The sequence below is a fragment of the Lathyrus oleraceus genome, chromosome 2 (assembly GCF_024323335.1).
Source record: "Lathyrus oleraceus cultivar Zhongwan6 chromosome 2, CAAS_Psat_ZW6_1.0, whole genome shotgun sequence".
NCBI classification, from domain to species: domain Eukaryota; kingdom Viridiplantae; phylum Streptophyta; class Magnoliopsida; order Fabales; family Fabaceae; genus Lathyrus; species Lathyrus oleraceus.
The window spans coordinates 171,196,624-171,203,934 of record NC_066580.1 but is presented as its reverse complement, the minus strand read 5'-3'; the positions used below and the strand labels follow the sequence as shown (position 1 = coordinate 171,203,934).

The 7,311-nt window shown below is 45.4% G+C and overlaps 1 pseudogene; it reads left to right on the top strand.

The window, feature by feature from the left end:
- Positions 1-1,009: 1,009 nt before the first annotated feature.
- The window catches only part of LOC127122466 (receptor-like protein kinase HERK 1), a 61,182-nt pseudogene continuing 54,880 nt past the window's right edge, over positions 1,010-7,311 (top strand).

Here is a 7,311-nt window from a genome sequence, read left to right as displayed (position 1 = left end):
TCATGGGAAGCGGGTGGTATGGCGCCACTTAGCGGAACATGGTATCACGAGCAGTTCAGATTCTGATGGGGTATTATCGTTGCATACACCTGGTGTGCATATGATGATATTCTTGAAAGGATTGTTTATCCTGCGTTTCTCTTGACCTTACCTTGGCCTAGATGACACCCGTGAGTGGGGCGGGAGTGAATCATTTCCAGGTACTGATGGTGACTATGGTTCAGTTGTATTTATGGATGTTCATTTCTGAGACGCCGGAGGTCTGTCCGTGGTATTTATCAACGGGTTCCGTTTATTTCAGATCCCCTGGTTGAATTTGAGGGTGCTTGTTCAGAGGATCTTGTTGTCATTCATTCAGTGGATTTCCTGTGATGAGGGTGATATATCCTCCGGTTCCGTTTATTTCGGAACCTCATGAGTTGTATTTATGGTGACTTGGTCCTTCAGATGGTTGTGATTATTTCAGAGATAGGAATCCAGTACAGTTGATCTTCAGATGACTTGGAGGATGCACAGTGACCTGCATTCATGCATCTGCATCATTCCTATTTTGGATTCATCCGCATCTAACTCATGTCTATCCATACTCAGGGTACATTCTCGATTGAGGTTTCGGTTGAGAGACATCTTGATGTCAGAACGTTATTGTCGAATTATTATCCGTCTCGATGAAGCCAGGATCGAAGAACAGAATGTTCCTCATACGGATAGACATTGCATTCATGCATGAATTATAATAACTTGTCTTCTATTTTGCAGGTGTCAGTATCTAACATGTTTGATTGACCTAGGAATCACTGCTCGCGCACACCGAATCATCCCTCGGCACATAGCTTGTCCGCACGGATACCCTACCAGGCGCAACAAATCCCAGCTGATGGATCCACCCAACGCCAACATTCTCGAATTGAAAAAGATGGTGAGGGATTTGCTCAACGTCATGCAAGGGTTCGCCTTAGGGCAGAAAGCAATCGCTGAGAGGGTAGAGAGGATTGAAAGCTGGCTGATAATGGAGAAAATACAGGGAAATGCTCCGTCGTCTGGAGTAAAGAAACCCTCTGGTAATGGTCAGTACAAGAAGGAGGGTGAATCAAGTGAGGTGTATGCCCGAAGGGGACATGGTAGGGATCGTTACCACCCGTATGCTGCTACGGCAACAATTCCTGTTGGTAATCAATCTGTACAACAACAGCAGTAGTTACCTCAACAGAGAGCACAGAGAGCTGGGTGCCAAGTGAGAAGAGGTACGATAGATCGTCAGTTTGTTCAGAGGTTGAAGGATCTTGGGTTAGTTCAGCCGAGGACGTTGGCTTCGGTAGGACTAGATCAGAGGCCTGCAAATTACGATGAGAACGTCAGGTGCGAGTTCCATTCTGGGGCACCCGGACATCACATTGAGGGTTGTAGATCTTTTAAGCATGTCGTTCAAGATTTGGTGGATTCTAAAGCCATCAACTTTGCACCGACACCAAATGTTAATGCTAACCCCGTGCCGATGCATCGTCCTATGGGGGTAAACGTGATGTCAAAGGACAAGAGAAAAATGGAGGTGACGGATGTGGATCAGTTAAGAATTCCAATGTCTGTGGTCCAGAGACATCTGATGAAGAGTGGAGTCTTCCCTGGTTGTGATAATTGTTATGCGGCTGTCGCTACAAATGGGTGTGTAATGATGAGGGAGACGATTTAGAGAATGATGGATGTGGAAATGGACGATGAAATATGTGAAGCACCATGTCAGGCGTTTGAAACCGTCAAGGTGGAGAATGCCATTTTTGCTAAAAAAGAGAAGAAGTCGTCCATTTCTTCTTACAAACAGGCCATGGAGGTGGTGAGAAGTGGAGAGGCCCCAGGTTGGGGAAGAATGATAGACGTTATGGTGAAAGCAGATAGGTTCGGGGTTGGCTATCAGTCGGGCCAAGGCTCGTCTAGACAAAACAAAGGACGTCGTCAACCGTTCACATTCACCAGTGCTGGGATGCTAGATGCAGATCACGCTTGTGCGGTGGGTGAAGAGATTGACAGTGACTACGAACTTGAATGGCGGATAAAATCGTGCGTACCACGGATGGAGATCCAGAACTGGAAGGCCTAAAAGATCATCACTGTCACTCTACGTGAAGAGTAATATTTTTGTTTTTCAATTCTGTTTGCATGAAAGCCATACGTTTTGCCCGAAACGTAATGGTCCATTGTAAGGACCACCTCATGTGTTTCATTTTGCAACATTTTGCATCATTAATAAATGGATGATTTTTACATTAAAAGTGGTGTTCCCTGTTTTTCATTTGTTTTTGTAGTTTAACAAAATAATCAAAATGGCAATGTTTATTTTCATTTTCCTTCCTTTTGATTTGTCTCTTTCCGACCTCAAAAGCAATGCATGAATCAACATTCATGTAGATGCGACTATTCTCCGGATCTCATCGATAACAATCCTGTTACACCTCTATATGACTTCGACAATCCGATCTATCATGCCGAAGAAGAAGGCGAAGAAGATTGTGAACTGCAAGAGGAATTAGCCAGATTGTTAAAATAAGAGGAGAAGGTGATTCAACCGCACGAGGAGCAAGTTGAGGTTGTTAATCTGGGTACCGAGGAGGTCGGAAACGAAGTGAAAGTTGGGGCCGCTTTGGAGGCAAACGTCAAGAGCAGAATGGTAGCCTTGTTGAAAGAGTATGTTGATATCTTCGCCTGGTCTTATCAAGATATGCCAGGGTTGGATACCGATATCGTTGTGCACAAGCTACCATTGAGAGAAGACTGTCCTCCAGTGAAGCAGAAGTCGGTGCCAAAAAAGGATGGAAAGGTGAGGATGTGTGTGGACTACCGGGATTTGAACAGAGCTAGCCCAAAGGATGATTTCCCATTACCTCACATCGATGTGTTGGTAGATAATACAGCTCAATTCTCGGTGTTTTCTTTCATGGATGGCTTTTCTGGCTATAATCAGATTAAAATGTCGCCAGATGATATGGAGAAAACGACGTTCATCACACCGTGGGGTACTCTTTGTTATAAGGTGATGCCATTCGGTCTCAAGAACGCCGGTGCCACGTATCAAAGGTGTATGGTGACTTTGTTTCATGATATGATTCATCATGAAATCGAATGCTATGTTGATGACATAATGGTAAAGTCCCAAACAAAAGAGGGGCATCTGGTAGATCTGGCCAAGTTGTTGGACCGGTTGAGACAATTCAAATTGAGGTTGAATTCGAATTAGTGCACTTTCCGAGTGCGGTCCGGTAGACTGCTGAGGTTTTTGTGAGTGAAAGAGGAATCGAGGTTGATCCTGCTAAAGCAAAAGCAATACAAGAAAAGCCTGAACCAAGAACAGAAAAAGAGGTTCGTGGTTCCTTAGATAGATTGAACTACATTTCATGGTTCATATCTCATCCAACAGCCACGTGCGAACCCATATTCAAGCTGTTAAGAAAAGATCAAACGATCAGGTGGAATGATGATTGCCAATCGGCATTCGAAAAATAAAAGAATATTTGCAGGAGCCTCCGATTCGGATGCCTCCTGTGGAGGGACGACCATTAATTCTGTACTTGACAGCCCTCGAGGGATCTATGGGGTGTGTACTGGGGCAGCATGACGAGTCTGGTCGAAAAGAGCATGCAAATTACTACCTCAGCAAAAAGTTTACCGACTGTGAAACAAGATATTCACTGCTCGAGAAAACTTGTTGTGCTTTGGTATGGGCTGCTCGTCGACTGAGATAGTATATGCTGGTTCATACCACTTTGTTGATTTTCAAGATGGATCTGATCAAGTATATATTTGAGAAGCCAGCATTGACCGGACGGGTTGAGAGATGGCAAATGATGTTGACTGAATATGATATTCAGTACACCTCTCAGAAAGCAATAAAGGGGAGTGTATTGTCTGATTACCTCGCCCAACAACCCATTGAGGAGTATCAACTGATGAAGTTTGAGTTCCCGGATGAGGATATCATGGTTCTCAAATCGAAAGATTGTGAGGAACCAATCCAGGAGGAGGGGCTTGACCCTGAATCCGAACGGGTTCTGATGTCTGATTGGGCCGTTGATGTGAATGATAGTAGAGTTGGTGCTGTTTTGGTCACTCCGAAAAGATCCCACATTCCTTTTGTTGCCCGGCTAACATTCCAAGGCACCAATAGCGGGGCTGAATACGAAGCTTGTATCCTGGGTATCGAGCCTCAGTGCGTACCTTTACTGGGGCAACGCCTTCCTCGCTTGAGTATGGGATGGAAGCGGTGCTACCTCCGTTCTGATGGATGTAAAATTGGAAAAGGCTGAGTGGATAAGGACTCGGTATGAAGAGTTGAGCCTGATTGAGGAAAAGAGGCTGGCGGCCATTTGCCATGGGCGGTTGTACCAACAGCGAATGAAGCGTGCTTTGACCGAAAAGTGCGACCTCGTGTGTATCACGTGGGAGATATGGTGTTGAAAAGGATCCTTCCTCCTTAGAACGATCGTGGGGGCAAGTGGACACCCGATCATGAATGTCCATTCGTGGTCAAGAAGGTTTTCTCTGACGGAGCCTTGTTGTTGACGACCATGGATGGTGAGGATTTTCCATCCCCTGTGAATGCGGACGCAGTTAAAAAAATACTTCGTGTAAGAGACCCGTTGGACGAAAAGAATAAGATAGTCCAGGCAAAAAAGGGCATCTCGGCGAACCGAAAAAAAAAATGAAAAAGGTTCGGGCAAAAATTAGGGATAAAAAGGAAAAACTGTACACCCGGCAAGTCGAAAACCCCACAAGGGCGGCTTCAGCAAAAAAGGGTATCCCGGTGGACTGAAAACCCGAAAGGGCGGTCCAGGCAAAAGAGGGAATGAAACGAACAACTACGTCTAGCATGATCGTTTGTACTTTGGTTAAGACACCTGGATAATCATCAGTAGAGAGCGGTCGGAAGCGTCTTGTTCAGAAGGCAGAAAGTGCGGAAAGTCTTGAGGACATATGGGGTGTAACCGAGTTGGAACTCGATGAGATCACGGGTTCACATTGCCATTAGGATAGATTTTTCCTTTTGTGCGCAATTACCTCTTTTCAGGAATTGCTTCCTGTGTGCTGCTCAGTCATGAGCCACTTTTTTCAATCGATGAATGCATACTCGGTCAAATAATTTTGTTTTTGTTTTCATTACCGCTTTGATTGCAAAAACATCTGTTTATTTTGATAAAGAATCTTTGCATTTTGAAACATAGGGGTCCCTTCCGATGCATGTTTATAGGATTGGAAACATGAAATCTTATTCGGAAGTCTGAGTGACCTAAGTGTTGAAATTTTGGCACGCCTGGGGCACGTTTTTATCTAACGATCTCTTTTACAGGTGCTGTTGGTTATTTTCAGTCACTTGCAAGTGGTGATATGAAGCCATTGGACAAAAGAATCCTTTGAAGTCCAATCAGGGACAAGGGATAGAAGAACGGTGAAAAGACGGCGAAAGAATGGTGACGATCCTAGAGGGTAATCAAGAAGACTCTTCAAAGTCTGAAGACTAGAGAGTTGGCCCGAATCTGAGGAGATCGATTGTCTCGAAGTAGAGAAAAGCCGAGAATACAAGGTGCTGAGTCAGAAGAGACTAGATGAGTCTGGGAGCCCTCAAAAGTGGAAAGCTGACACTGTGGTTGGATGGTGAATGCCAGGGTTCGACGAGTCGACAGGTGTTCCATGTCAAAATTCCGTACCTCCCCAGCGGATTCGAGATCGGTGTTTCCTCGGCAGCCAGGCCTGAGGTTGGTTATCTCCCCAACGGATTCGAGATTGGTGTTGCCTTAGCAGCCATGCCTGAAGTTGGTTGTTTCCCCTAACAGGGTTGAGAGTGTTATTTTCCCGGCAAGTCGGAAGGTTGCTGTTTCCCCAGCGGAGGTTTGCGTTGGTAGTGATCCCCCAGCGAAGTCCCCAAGCGGATCGAGTTCGGTAAAGGTCATCCCCATTGGGGGTTATCATGTCCCCAACAGCAGTGTTATTCCCCAGTAGGGTGGAGACTAGAGTGATATTGAGTTCTTCAGCAGAGTGCCTCGAGCTCCCCAGTAGAGTTTCCTGAGGGGGATATTTTTTATGCATTCATCATTTAGAAAAGCATATCATATTGCATCATTAATCGCGTAGCATTTCCATGGTTATGGAGCATTACGCTATAAAATTCATGCATCAGCATTGCAAGCATAAGCTAGCCCCAAGCCGTGGTTACCGTTCGAGAATTGGTTTAGCTGGTTCGTGAAGATGTTACTCTGAGGAGTTTAGTATCGCGACGTTGGGGCATCTAGGTCGATTTCAGGATTTGTTTCTCCAGCATGGTCGAGAGGTTGGTGTTTTCCCAACAAGTGACTCCCTAGTCGAGTTGGTTTCTCTGTCGTTCCGAGAATGACAGATCAGTAAGTATCCCCAGCAGTGCTACTCCCCACAGAGTTGGGAGATCAAATCGGGAATTGTGTGCTCAGCAAAGTGATTATTCGCTTTCCGAGCAAGAGTTTTCCTCCCCTTGCATCTTGCAGACTTGGATCATTTCCCCAGCAGAGGTGGACCATTTTTTAACATTTGTACGGCACGTTTGCAGCAGTTGCTCTTGACAGCATTCAGAATCGACAATCCCCAGAGATTTATTTCCTCACCCGTCCGTGAAAGGAAAGCTTGATTCTCCCCAGTTTAGTCCCTGGCAAGTGTCTGCCTTGTTTTGACATATGTAGATGTCATCCTTACCATACCGGTAAGTGTCGTGTTGATCCCCGTGTGGGTCCCTTTTTTTGTGTTGGTAAACATCATCTTTCGATGTCGGTAAACGTCGAGTTTCTTCCCATTCATCGGTAGATGTCTGGTCGTGGTTTCTTTTTTCCCATTCATCGGTAGATGTCTGGCCGTGGTCTCTTTTTTCCCATTCATCGGTAGATGTCTGGTCGTGGTTTCTTTCTTCCCATTCATCGGTAGATGTCTGGTCGTGGTTTCTTTTTTCCCATTCATCGGTAGATGTCTGGTCGTGGTTTCTTTATTCCCATTCATCGGTAGATGTCTGGTCGTGGTTTCTTTCTTCCCATTCATCGGTAGATGTTTGGTCGTGGTCTCTTCTTTTCCATTCATCGGTAGATGTCAGGTCGTGGTTTCTTTCTTCCCATTCATCAGTAGATGTCTGGTCGTGGCTTCTTTCTTCCCATTCATCGGTAGATGTCTGGTCGTTGTTTCTTTCTTGCCATTCATCGGTAGATGTCTGTTCGTGGTTTCTTTCTTCCCATTCATCGGTAGATGTCTGGTCGTGGTTTCTTTCTTCCCATTCATCGGTAGATGTCTGGTCGTGGTTTCTTTTTTCCC